We start from the raw sequence: 14,833 nt of genomic DNA, 5'->3' as shown, positions 1-14,833 counted from the left end.
AAAGGTCTACTAGACAGTTAAACAAGTGTAATTTTTCTAAATGCTCACTTTTGGAAAGAAGATTAACAAGAAGTGATAAATGATTTTTTCTTAGCGACTAAGAAGTGTAAAATAATTGTTTAAAATTGGTAATTTAGTGGAATTGTTAAACGTTGAATGCTTAAATATGTTAATATCTTTATGCGTTCAATATCTCTATTGATGATACAGGCGCTACCTGTAGAACCACAAAGTTTAAAATCTAAGTGATAACATGGTTATAACTAGGGTAAGAAACACTGATCTTTCAATTAGTATTTATATATTTCATTACTAAATGTTTTAAATTGCACTTATAATCGGTAATCTCAACTAATATACCAGCAGGACATGTTGTGATGCTGGAGTTAAAGGACAATAGTATGTATGATCTGGTAAAAATCACTAACGAAGTGTCTGGAATTGAGAGTGTGTTGAAAGGGCAAACCAGCCTTCAGAAGCTGCCAGGCAGGTGCAAAGGTGTGTTTTCTTTCATAGCTTAAGACCTAATTTATTCAGAATTGAGCTAACCTTGGAAGCTGATAGGACAAAAAGGTATGGTTTTGTGTTTGTCCTATACAATTAGGACTGAAACCCTAATATATATTAGTTTTAATGCATAATCAGAACTTGTGCATTTCTAAGATATTTATAAGAAAAGAGAAAATTTGAAATGCAAAACTCATTTTTATAGTTGTATTTTCATTACAAGGCATGTAATTTTGTTTAATTTGGATCATAATGTACATTTGCTTTATTTGCTAATCACACTTCCATTTCCATTTAAGAGTTCAAAAGGTCTTAAAACAGGGGCAAGTTAACTTCTTATTTTAGGACATGATAAATGCTATTTATCATACTCCAACATGTCAATTTAAAAAAACCAAACAGGAATTCTCTACTAAAGATAGAGTTGTCTTAAACATGCTTACATTGAATCCTTCTAGATTTAAAAAAAAAGATAGTAATAAGGTCTTGTATCATTGAAGGACAGTCTGATTCTCACTGCCGATGAAAATGCACCTTTTAAAGGAAGAGGAGAAAAGATGCAAATTAAAAAAAAAAAACAAATCAGCAAAACGCAGATAAATGAAACTAACAAAACCCCAGCAAAATTATTTGCTGACCATAATAGTATTGACGTTTATTAATTAAAAATGCATAAATTTGTGATAGTTCTCTCTGGCTCAATCATTCTTCACCTTCAATGGCACAGATCTGTATGCTTATTTTGTTTGATTAGGGTAGTAGTCTATTAAAAATATGGAAGCTATTGCATGAAATGGGTTTCAAAAATCAAATTAAGACAGAATTAATTTTGCATTCTTTTCAGTTTTTAATAATTTTCCAGAACAATAGAAATATATGCAGTGAAGTTATAAAATGCCCTCACTATGACAGTTTTGGAGCTACAATTCAGTAATGGTAATCAGCTCATTACAGGGAAGAAGTTAAATCAGGTAAATAAATTAAAGCAGTTCTCTTTGTCCTCTCTGTTTTCTGTGTGGAATCGTGCTGTGCAAAGCCTGCCAAATGCATGAGTTTTTCAATGCCATGAAAAGGCACTAAATGCATTGGTTATTGTAGTTCCAGAAGTTCCAGGACCATGGTGAACAGAACTGAAAGACAGAATTAATTCAGTATTTAATTCAGAGTCATGCATACAGTAGATAGTGCCTTCTTCTTTAATGAAATGAAGATGTACAAAAACAATTGCTGGGAATTAACATGATAACAATGAGGTAAATGTTATTGATAGAAGTGCTTGTGTCTATGTGTCTTTCACTATTTTGAAAGTGATCCAGCATTGTTCTGAAAAATTCTTTCATTAGAAGGTATTTTAGTGCTGCTTTACCCTTTGCAAGAAATGAGACTGAAGACCGCTTCTAGTTCTAAAAGTATCAATTGTGAATGAATATGGAAATACTGGTTCTTTAATATTTGCAAAAGTTGGAATAGGTAGTAAGTCAAAGACAACTTAGTAAGTCCCAATTACTAGTGATCCTTGGTCTTGCCCGTATATAATCATTTAGAAAAAAAAAGGCTGAATGGTCTGTCAGTAGGGCTTTTCTTTTCTCCTGATACAAAATAAATATTTTACTTCCTCAGGTCAGCATACAAGCTGTGATTTTAAGGGAGGCAAATACAATTACTGCCAAAGTAGATTGTCAGTGGGAAATCTGATAAAAACTGATAAGAATTACTCTCAGGTGTTTAGGGGCAAGAAAGTGTTTGTAGAGCCAAATAGGGGTTGAGTTTCAGCGCAGTACATTGGAAATATTTTACTTTTATTATGGAGGTCAACACCAAGGATAATCAAGGAGAATTCTGTGGAAAATTTGTTTCTTGTACACTCTTAAGAGTAAGATTTCAGCAGATCAGTTTTCTGCAGCAAAACTTTGAAGTATAAGCTGTAGAGATTTGTAATCTTTGACCTACAGAATATGAATTCACAGAAAGTGGGAAGAAGGGATTTGTAAAAAAGGCCATTACACTTGTGACAAATCCCTGTGAGATACGTACAGAAATAGAGATGAAAAATAATGCTTGAGGAAAAAATAAAATAGAAAAGAATGAACTATTGTGTAATTAACAAGGGGAAATGTTATTTTTCTTAGATTTTTAGATTAAATGATTATACCATTTACAAAAATAAGAACTGGTTTCATGTGAAATGAAAATGCTGAAGCATTTAAATTAGTTTGTAACTGTGATGATGTAGTGGAGAGTGATAGTGGAGATTCTGGTAGATGTTTCCATTGAAAGAATTTCCATCATGCCAAGGGCTTCACTTTCCAGTAAGTTACAAAGAGGGTTGGATTGTTAGAGGAACCTACTTAATATGGTGACTGCTGTGGTTTCTAAATGTTTGGAGATAAAAAATTTGGAGAATCTACTATGTAAAGAATCAATTGATTGGAGAGACAAACTTCACAATAGTGTGTGCTAGATGTAGCTTCTAACCAGAGATTATTCTGGCCTAATTCAACTCATTTATTTCCATTTTAGTTATGAATTGAGGAATATATTTGGATTCTGAACTTTCCAAACTGATTTAATAATCATTGATTCAAATAACCACTAGGACTGGTGTGTGGAGAGTTTTATAATCACAGAATCATGGAATATGCTGAGTTGGAAGGGACCCGCAAGGGTAATCATGTCCCACTCCTGGCCATGCACAGGACCATTCCCAAGAGTCACACCATGTGCCTGAGAGCATTGTCCAAATGCTTCTTGAGCTCTGCCAGGCTAGTGCTGAGACCGCTTCCCCGGGGGGGCCCAGTCTGGTGTCCAGCCTCCCTGTGAGTATGATATGATAATGATTCTTTTCAAGATTTCCATTTACTTTTGCAGTTAGCCATTTTTTTTTATAGTATTGCTTTCTGACTGAATATTGTAAATGATGGCACTGTGGTTCTGTGATAAGACTCAGGCATTTTGACAAATGTGGAGATGTTTTTGTAGGCAATATGACCTACCATGCCAGAACTAGATTTTTAAATGGCATAAATATTTTTGTTTGTAGCTGTTATGCACATTGCTGTGCTATACCTGCCCACTTTTCCAGATACAGATCTGGGAAAACATTGAAGTTGCCTAGAAAAAGAAACATGTAGTAAATGATTCTACCATAGAACACTTCTGCTTTCTTTCTGTTTTTCCCTGTGTGAAATGCACACAAGCCAAGGTCATTAATAGTGTTGCAGGTTCAGATACTTACAAGGTCAAAAATGCCAAATTATAGTGCAATCTTTAACTATTTCAGGAGCTCCCAAGCTCCACTTTGCCCTTTTCTCTGGTGTGAAATCTGCCTTCTTTCCTCTGGCTCTCCATTAAGGGTACAGGCTGAGGGTTAAATGAATGACCAGAAGCCCAGCAGACTTCTGGGCTCATGTTCTTCTCTCCCCTGGAAAAAAATGGTAGCAGGAAGTAGGTGGGGGCAGCTGCTGGTGAAAGAGTTCATTTGTCCTTCAGTACTCTCCCTCTGGCTCAGGTTAGAGTATCTCAAGTAAAACAGGGTTAGCTGAAAGCAAAGTGTATCTGTTCCTTTGGCAGCAGCATGCTAACCCTTCCTGCAGATGTGCAAGAAAATTGCCTCCAGTGCAGGAGTGGTACCATTAGGACTTGCAGCTGATGGTCCGCAAGCAATTGAAGACTATTAACAGAGTAAAGGATGTACATGTTATCCTGGCTGTCCCTTAGTCTCTATAGTACATGGTTTTGTTGGGCAAGGTTTTTAGTATGGTAAGTCCAGTGAAGTAGCAGAAGATTCTCTGTTGTCTTGTCTCTGTCCCTCAGGCAGTTTGGTGTGAGTGACCAGCACAGACCATAAAACTTTGTCCAGCTGACTGAAATTTTTTCATTTGGTCTGTTTTTTTTGATTGGTAGTGTGCCAAACTGGCTATATAATTGTGGAAAGAACTGTGATTTTGTGGGTTCCTCCTTCTTTAATAAAGTGCTGAGTCTTCAGGGGAGCTTGATACACTTCTGTTTGAATATGCCATACAATCAGGCATGGAACATTTAATGCATTTGGATTTTTTTTTTATTTTCACTGGAAATTGAATTCATTTCAAACCTGTTGTTACTGAAGATGTTTATTTTTCCTCTTTGGTGAGTAGATCAATGACTAACAGAGAGTGATAGGGGGTTTGTTTGTTTTTCCCTGATATATAGAGAGCTTTCCAGGAACATGTGAAGAACTGGGTTGGATGTCTTTCAAGAAAATACATATATTGAAAACAGATTTCTTTACATGTGACTGCTTTCTTTTGGGATAGCTAAAGTTTAAACGCTTTGCCCGTGTGTCATATTTCTAATGTACTTACCATCATACACTGTATGGTTTCTGGGTCAGGCTCAGCTACTGGAAGAATGTTTATTTCCTGCCAAGTAATTTTTCAACAGAAACTACTGGGTATCAGTCAAGGTTTCATTGTATAGGACAGCTATTCTTAGGAAAACTTTCTTCTTGTAAGGAGGGAAAACAATGGGTGTCCCAAGATGTTATCTGAGACATTGTGGCTGGATTCAGGAAAAAAGAGACTGAACTTGTCTGTCTTTTCCCTTTATACTCCTGTCCCCTTCACCAAATGAGTAAAGATGTTCTTGAAGTTTTCAAATGAATGAAAATAGTTGGAAAACAGGTAACAGCAAAAGAGCACTTTGCGGTTGAAAAACCCCCATGACTCTTTCTATTACTGAAAAAAGAGTTTCTGGCAAATAAGCAGCAGAATTTCTGTGATTTCAGGTTATGGGTATCTAGATAAGACTAGACATGATTTTCTTTCCTTTTTCCAGGTAACTTAGTAACATGAAAGAATTATGCTTGGTGTGACTGCACCAAAACCAAAAGCGCTTGCACCAAAACAGTTACATGAAGACACGGCATTTTGTTTTGTGCTGTGTTTTTCCCTTTGGTATCTTTTGTATAGCAGAATACCACCAGTCTCTACCCTAGGTAGGAAGCTGTAAATGTTTTCATGCTTGCAATTAGTGACAAGTCTTAAGAACTTTTCCTCTGAAATTCTTTTTTTATTTGTTGTATTTGTTGTTTCAGAAATACCATCTAATTACAAATTTATTTTTTGCCGTGCATAAATGTTTATTTTGAATATTTATTTCTACTATGTTTACTTATGCTTTATATTAAAGCTTGAGTGAGGCTTTTTTTTTTGCTATTTACAGATACTTTGACTTTTTTTTAATTGCTTGTGTAGATATACATTATGGCACAATTTACTATCAGCAAAATGCAAATGTGTGCTATATGGTAGGTAAACTCAAGTCTACCAGCAACAGAAAAAGTACAGGATATTTCTGATAGATTATTCTTTGTGAGCAGGGTATTCCAGTTGGAATACAGGATAGATCAAATGGGTCATGGTTATGAAAGTTTATTACTATACCCAAACTAACAATTATATAATGCATAGAAAAATTATTAAATTAAAGAATTTAGCTTGACTATCCCCTTCCTTTCTTGGCTTTTCTGAGGAAGAACTGCATCTCTCAAAGAATATATCTGTTATATATTATAAAACACAAATGTTTGGTGTAACTTACTCTCCGTAACAAGTTATTATAATGCCTGGTGGGGCTGGGGAGGAATGATTGCAGCAAAACAGAGGTTTCTGGTGCAAGAACGGTCAGATCTTTATTAAAGGCTACAAGCAAGATCCTCCTTTGCCACAAAATTAACACAAACTTTGTTTTAAAAAAAAGAGGTTTTTTGCTTATGCTTTTAAAGGAAATAACAACTTCAAATGCACCAAACTTGAACTATGTTAGGAAATTATCTAGTTGTAATCTGTCTTGAAGAGAATACTGCATTATTCTCAGCTTCAAGTCAAGTGCTGACAGTGAAATCAAGCCTGTGTGCAGATGCCACAGAGAAAGCTGTCCTGAAAAAGTCTCTACTAGCAGTCCCCTCAGCCTAGAAACTTTAAGCTTTTAAGGATTTGGTGAGGGGATGTTGGTGCCAAGAAGTTTCTTTAGCTGTTCAGGGGGGAGAAGGAAAAAGGAGATAGCAGAGAAGAATCCGTGTTCCTTATGCATGCTCAGTACTATTGCTACTTACAGCCTTGAGAGCTGGAGCATCTTAAGTGAAGAATTCATCAAAGCCAGCTACTAGAACATTGCTATGGGGTGGATAGTGCTGAATCCAGTACCAGCAGACCTCCTGTTTTTAGAGATCAGAGAGATTTCTCCATTGGGTCTATTGTGGGAGGGAAAAATAAGCAAACTATTAGTTGGGGATTAGCCTGCTGTTTAAAAAGGGACTACTGTAATTTGACAGAATATGCATAGAAAATTTTTGTTTTCATTTCATTTTAAGGAAATCAGTGTTTTTCCTTCTGTGTGTAAAGCTACTAGAAACTGGAACCATTTTCCATTCGTGGACCCAGGAGTTACCTGGGTCAGTGAACATTGTGTTTTCTATCGGTGTGGTGACTACATTCTATCAAGAAGTTTTTACCAAAGCATTGAACAAAGTAGGTAAAACACTGCTTTCAATGCTGTCATGGTTTGGCGCTGGCGCAATGCCAGTGCCCTTATGAAAACAAGCTCTCCCTGGTGTTTGTTGTGAGATGTGATTAGAAATAGAGTAAAGTAGGTTTTAATTCGGGAATAAAGGAGAAAAAATTTATTAATTTATAATTATTATAAAATGAATCTATATAGAATTTAAAATGAAAAAAATTTAAACTTTTTCTTTTTTTACTTAGATTTTTAAAACAGTATAATGATATAGTTTTGGATTTTTAATTAGATTATTATTTTGTAGATATTTAATTTTTAGCCTATTATTTTTTAGGTAATTAACTTTTATTTTATTAAGAAGAGAGAAGTCTTTTTTGTACTATATTGTGCTATATTGTACTATATTGTACTATACTCTTCCTTCTATGTTTAGTGTTTTTACTATTGTGTATGGACTAGAATTGTGAGGGGTTCTGAGAATAGAGATTTTTTTGGGTGTTTTGCTTAGTTTTAAAAAATAATAGTTTTTTATTTTTGGGACACCAATCCCCCCCAAATTCACCCCCTGGAGCCAAGGCATTTTGAGAATAAAGCTTCTTTTTATTGAAGATTGGGGGCACCACCACCCTCCTCACCTGTCGTTTTTGTTCACGTCACTCTTTTATTGTTCGCTCTTTCGGCTTTAAGCCATTGCCTCCTCTTAAATGTAGTTTTTGCGTTGTAGGAAAAATGGGTTTGTTCATGGCTACATAAGAAAAGAGTTTAGTTATAGGCTACTCCATCATCTCCTCCCACCTAGGATTCTTCTTAACTTTTTTCGGTCATCCTTTACTTGTAAAATTTTACATCACACTTGTCTATTTCTTCTTATTTTATCTTTTCTTTTTATTATTTAGTTTTAGAAGGATTAGCATTTGTAAGGTTTTTATTATTTTAGAAAAGGGTTAAAAGTTTGGGTTTTGTCTGCCCAGAACTCCCACGGCTGCTGGCTGCATCTTCTCGCCACATCCCCCCCCTTCTCCTTCTTGGCTGGGCCAGTGCTATCCAATTTCAAGGTGGCACAGGCACTCTCTTTCTCTCTCTCTCTCCCGGGAGGGAAGGGGAAGGGGGAAAGGCTGCCCGGTGTTTCTTCAATGCTCCTGCACCCTTCCATCCTTCAGGGGCCAGGGGCCTTCACCTCCCTTCTCAGTCCAAGGCTCCAGCCTACCTCGCCTCGTGGCTTCCCTTCCCTCGCCCAGCCCGCAGCTGGGCAGGGGTGGTCTGGCCTCTTCACGGACCAGGAACCAAGAGAGCACCAGGAACCAAGAGAGCGTTCCCCTGGGAGTCCCTCTGCTTTTAACCCCTGTGTTCTCAGAGGCGTATCCATATGTTCAGTGGCCACACTAGGTGCTAATGTTCACATTTGAGCACTCACTGGTTTGACTATTGCTTCTCAAAAAAATTCACTTCTTTTTCAAACCACGACCAATGCAAACAGACTTGGGTTTGAAAACGTGCATTCTAAAGTCTTCTACTTGAATGTTTCAGTTACTTTTGTTTCAAGTTGCATTATCTTGTTACTAGTTTTTCTCTCTGAAGCATCCTGAAATATTTTCAGTTTCTGTGTTCTAGACGCCCTGTAGACTTTCATTTGCAAAGCAAAGAAGGCAGTCAGTGCTATACAACATGATAAAGTTAGTTTTCATAAATTTTAAACCAGTTTTTAGTTCCTGGGGAGCAGTGTGATACACAGTCCTCTAGTTGGTTTAAAAAAACACACCAGTTGAGGTAAATCCTAATGAGCAATAATTTGATTCGAAAAATGACTGAGAGGATGAATTTGCAAAATGAGCAAAAATATGAGTCTTCAAGGCTACAAGATTATAATAAAACTAAGACTTGTATTTTAATGAGGTGTAAAAAAGAAGCAATATTTTTGTGCTTTTAAGCACTTAACTTATGCAGAGTTCTCACAGAATGTTTTTATCCTCCTGAGAATGTGAATAATGTAAAATCTTCACTAAGTAGTGGTCTTCAGCTTGGCATCTTTGCACAGTGTAAGAAATGGTCTGTTTAAGCTTCCATGAGTTACAAATTACAATTTATAATAGTGATCATTGTAATAAATTTTCCTCAAGTATTTAGTGTCATAATTCCACTTTGAAAATTAGATAAATGAGTGGGGAGGATTCTTCTTCATGTTGAAAAGCATCCTTGCTCAATGGTTGTTTTTTTTTCTGTGTGCTTTGACGCCTTAGTTCTTAACTATTCAGAGATGGTTTCATTGCTTAACAGAAATATATAATTGTGAGCTCTGTGAGCTTTTAAAAGGATAGGTTGTTATTTCCTTAAAGTCATTTTAGTTTCCAAACAACAAAGTTCTGACTGAACTGTCAAAATGCTGTTTTGAATAATAGTTGAATGTAATATGACCCAATGAACTGGTTTTGTATCTATTCCTCTAGTAATAAAATTGGCAATCAGTAAAGTAATCACTATTTTGTCATAATCTCTGTCATGAAGTTTGGACTAGGCCAGAAATTAATCTCTCCCATTTAGCAAAACTTTACTGCATTGTTATATGAAAATGTTTAATAGTTTTATCATTTCTGGCATTGCTTCACTGGTAGTTTAAGTTTGACCATTGGATTTTAGAAGTCTGCATATGTCTCAGTTTGTCCTGGTGGTCTTGGTTTCAGGAGCTCTTGGGTTGACAAACAGTTGTTGAAGTAAGTGTGTTGTTTGAAATGTAAATGTGGGGTTTAATGGGGTTTTTTAAAGTAAGATTATCAAAGGAGTGTTACTCAAGATCTAATTACATATCCTTCTAAAATAGTTATAGTACAAGAAAAGCATGGAATACCTAATACATATTTCAGAGGAAAGAAATGTAAAAAAAATCCAATTATTCTGCATATTTAATTACCTCTGTTTGTCACCTGTTTTCTAATAGGCATACAGTTTCTGAGTTTTAGACACTGATTATGTATATGTTCTTCAGGAGGAATGAAGGTTTTCTTAGTACTTTTCTGGGTTCATGTATTATTGTGTACACTGTTCTGGAACAAGGTTGCGACAGTTACTGTTGTAATACATCCCAAATTAACTTGGACTGTAGTTCTTCTGCAGCGTTTTTCAGACTTTACTGTTAGAAGATGTAACTTGACAGAAGACAAACTGAAAATTAATAAAGCAAATTAATGTTTTGAAACTTCAAGAATTATGTAGATTTTCCTATTAAAGAAGTATTTTAATATCACTGCCTCAAAATATTTTAAAGCATTTAGAATTAAGTCTTAAATAGTGTTAATTTGAATTAATTTATCAGTGAATCTTTGAAAGTTTTACGGAATTGTGTACGTATTACAGGATCCACAGGAACTTAATGTTCCATAAGCTTAAAAAAATGCCCACTTTTTGTTTCATGAATACTAAGCAGTAGAAACTACTGCTCTGCTCTCTACTCTGTGAGACCCACTTGTGTGGTAGGAAATCAAAGGAGCTTTTTGATGATAAATTTTCCTATTCATTCATAATTTTTGAAGTAAGCTTATGAATAAAATATGAACTATGTAATTCTAGAACCAGAGTTACACATGTAGTTGCTGTTATTTTTACAAAGCTTTCCTCTACTTTGTTTTTGAGTAAATAACATAGGTGAGCTCAGTTCAGTTTGAACTGTACACCTGCTAAGTTCTTAGGAACCATAGTACAGATGAGATAGCAGGGTTGTTTTCCTTACAAATGTATTTTTACCTCTTGCCCCCTTTGTCTCCAGACACCTTTCTTCCAAGCAGTTGAACAATTCCAACTATGTCTTGGTGCTGTCAGGCACTTCTGTGCCTGACACAAAGCCATGACCCACAGGCAGTCCCACAGCTGGTGTCCATACTTTGTTACTTTAATAGGTGTGTAAGTTGTTTAAGTAGCTAAGGGAACAGCTAGAATACAGAGCAGGAGAGTTGTGACACCAGTTTGCTGCTTATAAGTCATCTAGAGGTAATGTACAGAAATGGAAGAAGCACAAGGAAAATGGGAGTGGTTGTCTAGGCAGAGCGTGGAATGGTCAGGGTGATTTGTGGGATTTTCAGGAGTCTTCTGGCTTGGGAGAAATTGAAAAAGAACCCTAGAATTACAAGAATTTAATGTAAACTGTATCTGGAGCTTCTATGTTAGAAAAGACTGAAAAGCACTTTTCGTTCATCGAATCAAGCTGAATCTGTGTCAAATATGGTAAAAACGTGTGAGAAGCAGACAGCTTTGAGGTGCTAGAGAAGGGTAAAAGCAGGGCAAGATAATGCCACAGACACTATGTCAGCTGGGAGTAGGTGATGGATTAACATAGTGGTTTATGGCTGGTGTGAGCATTCATGTAGAGAGGACTTCATGGGTGGACCATCACCACTGGAGTCCCAGAGGTATTAACTAGGGATTGATTCTGGCAGCCTGACAAGATTTCTAGACTGAGAAGCAGAAGTCTAGAAAAAACTTATCTAATCATTCTGTCTATAAAATCATAAATAAAGAGTAATATGAAGGGTACCAGGATAAATCAAAGGATATGAGGAAATGAAGGATGGAGATAGGAGATAGCAGTAGTGGTAAATGCATAGCACATGATCAGGTAATAACATGGTAAAGACTAGCGTTTTTAAATAGGGTGTGGTTGGTGGAAACAGCTGGATGCCTGGTTAGTAGTAGGACAAGGCAGGAAAACAAAATAAACAAGCTATGATGATTAACACTGTCTGTGAAGCAAGCTGTTGCACGGATGAAGGAAATCGGGTGGAGCAATTGTGACTGGAACACTAAAACTGGAAAAAGCTCTTGTTGGAAAAGATGGGTAAAGGAAAAAGCAGTGCAGTCACACTCTGTGTTACTGATATGAAAACTTTGGAAGAAGTGAGATGAAATTGCATGGATAAAATGGAGATTTTATTTGGGCCAGCAATATTAAATTTGGATAGGAGTAGTTGTATCTTCAGTGTTTTTGAGATGGGAGATCCATATGGAATTAAGTAGTTGCTGCACAAGCAAGGTGTTATGCTGTTTCCAGTAAGTGTTTGACAAGTATTAAATATCCTGCTCTTTTCAAAAGATAGGAATTTGGGGCTTTTTTGTTTGGTTGTGGGGGGGATTTTTCCCTGTAGTAAGCTTGGATCAGGACATCCTTCAGGGGAAATGGATGGGAAAAAATGTTTGCATATAGTTAGTATTACTTGTAAAGGGCATTTTTTAAAGCAAACAAACTATTTAATTTGGAATAAAGAGGTTAAGAATAGAAAGACACATGTGAAATTGCCATTTATTTACCTTAAATGCAAAAAGCAAGCCAAAGATTATATTTTAACTAAAGGAACAAATCTTTGGGGGAGGGATTTCAGGCCAATTGGAGGAATAACAAATTTAAAAACTGTACTGTAAGTAGGTTGAGAAACCAAACAGCATAGTGTTGTGGAAAAATGACAACTCAGAGACTGTAAGAGTGTAGTATTTCCAAAGATTAAGCACAGAGATAAGGTCTGGCTAAAAAGAAAAAAAATTCTAACTCAGTCAGCCGCTGAAGATAAGGATGGTAAAACATGTGGAGTGGATGAAGAGAAGGAAATTTGGTCAGGCTCGAAGATCAAAGCTGATGTTTTATCTTGAGGACCTTAGTGGTGTTACACATATGTTGAACATACAAGCAAAAGAAGAATATACAATGGAAATGAACATAGGAAAATTATGTCCAAGGTGGGGAAGTCCTTTACAGGCTTCATATACTTCAGTTGTGGATAATTATCAGCTGAGATTGATTAGAAAAGTGATTAGACTGAGGTTGATAAGTAAAGTAATAAAAGCCCGACTGTGATCATTTCAAATTAGCATGGTATGCTTATCCCAAACAGGCTGCCTATTGTACTGTACTGCTTAATCTCAGAGCAGACATTGGAGTGTGAGGTGGGGAAAATGCATGCATTGTAGTTTCTAGAGCTGTCTTTTCCTGCTTTCATGTGGCAATAGTGTAGTCTTTGCTCATGTTATAAAATTCCATCAAAACTATCTGGTTTTGTTGTGTCCAGACTGGGTTAACGTGTCTCTGTATAGTGTTTGTTGACTTTTGAACTCATTGCTGTGACAGTTTAAGCCTTGGGAAGAGTGTGTGTTACATGATGGGAGAGTAACCTGTTAACATTTCTAAATGTTGCCTGTGGAAGAACTCATGTAATTTAGAATTGTGAATTTCATTTGGTTTCTGCTTTGTTTCTATGTAACAACTTGCAAGGCAGGAATCTGAGTGTCAAGTTAAACTAAGTCATAAAATCTTACGTCTGACTGTATTGGAAGTATTCTGTATTTACATACTTTTTTATTACAGTGTATTTATGTTGAAGGTCATTAATGAAAAAGTCTGCTCACTTAATAGTGCTCACTTGTTGAATTGATTGATTTATTGTTCTATGATCTAGTATCTGTTAGATATTAGCTGTGCAGTAATGTTAGAATTCTCATTTTCTTGCCATTACACAGCCAAAATTTTATTTCATCAAGCATTTTTCAGAAACACAGAATTCAAAGTTTGAGTAACTTACTTTCTATACTTCAATAGTAGGCAGAACTGTCAGAGCTTATTTTTTCAATGTATTAAAGAGTGCATTAATCACAGATTTTTAGGACTTTTAAATTCATTGCTATTTGCTCTTCTTAAGGAATGTATAATATTCATAAGTTCTATCTACATTTTCAGTTTTTGTTAGAACTCTGAACAGAGTACAGAGGGGAAGGGGGAGAATTCTACTTGTTAGCAATCATATTCTCCTCTAACACCTCACTTACATTAGGCTTTTCTGCTTGAGAAGTGTAGAAAAGATATGGCCACACATTTTGAAATAAAATACATTCTTCTCAAAAAATGTTTTTCTTTGTATTTCAGTTTTTCTGTTGGAACAATAGAAATTATAAAAGGGGGAGAGAAAGTGTTAAAAAAACCCCAAAACTATTTTGATTCACTTAAAACATTTCTTGCCTTTCATTTCCTGTACTCCTCAAAAAAAATTTTTTGCAGGACATATTTGGGAGTTTCCTACTTTTTGAAAGGCTTAGAGCAATTGTTGTTTTTAAATTTTTCAACTGTATTTTACTACATTGTTTGGTCTCATAAAATGGGTATCCAAGAAATTGGACAATTTTTTGGTTTAATTTTTGTTGCAACAGAGTATAGAAAAATGTGCTTCTGCATTGCATTAGAACATTTCAGCAGAACTAAAACAAAGAAATGTAATGTATTACATAGCTTGTATTCAAATAACTTCTAAAATAAAATAATATTAGTTTAAAAGTTTTATTTTATTCTGACTCTTTTGGTTTGCCTGAAACTATGTAAAGGAACGCAATTTTATTAGTGTGTCATTTTCCTTACTACAAATACATCTCAGCCATTTGCTTGGCATAGATTTCTGGATAATCTGTAGGAACAGGCCTGTGGAGATAATTTCATGAAAAACAATGTGAATAAGATGAAATATGTGAAACATTGGTATTTAAAATTAGGAGGTTAAGCATCAATTTAGAGCCTAAATTATTGCTGCATGTTGTGATTTCTTTTCTTATTAAAAGAATGAAGCCACTTAGTAAATCCCATTAACATCAATAACAGTTACAAGATGCTTAGCGGTTTGAATCATAGAATTCATTTTATGCAGCTGTCAGTTGCATTATTGATATCAACAGCTGGGTTTAGAAAGAGAGAGAAAGAGGTGATCCTATCAATTTTTTCCTTTTGCTTGGGAATCTTTGCATTTGTTTTCAGAAAGCTGAGAAAATTCTGACCAGTGTAGCACCATGTGTAAGTCTCTGACTAAGTTAT

The 14,833-nt window shown here is 35.6% G+C and overlaps 1 protein-coding gene across 1 annotated transcript in view; it reads left to right on the top strand.

Annotated features, from left to right (window-relative positions):
• Nucleotides 1-14,833, top strand: part of TTC27 (tetratricopeptide repeat domain 27) — a 114,726-nt gene that overhangs the window by 66,341 nt on the left and 33,552 nt on the right. The gene's annotated exons all lie outside the window — the stretch shown is intronic.

The sequence above is a fragment of the Motacilla alba genome, chromosome 3, assembly GCF_015832195.1.
Source record: "Motacilla alba alba isolate MOTALB_02 chromosome 3, Motacilla_alba_V1.0_pri, whole genome shotgun sequence".
Taxonomy (NCBI): Eukaryota; Metazoa; Chordata; class Aves; order Passeriformes; family Motacillidae; genus Motacilla; species Motacilla alba.
This window is presented reverse-complemented; position numbering and strand designations above follow the sequence as displayed.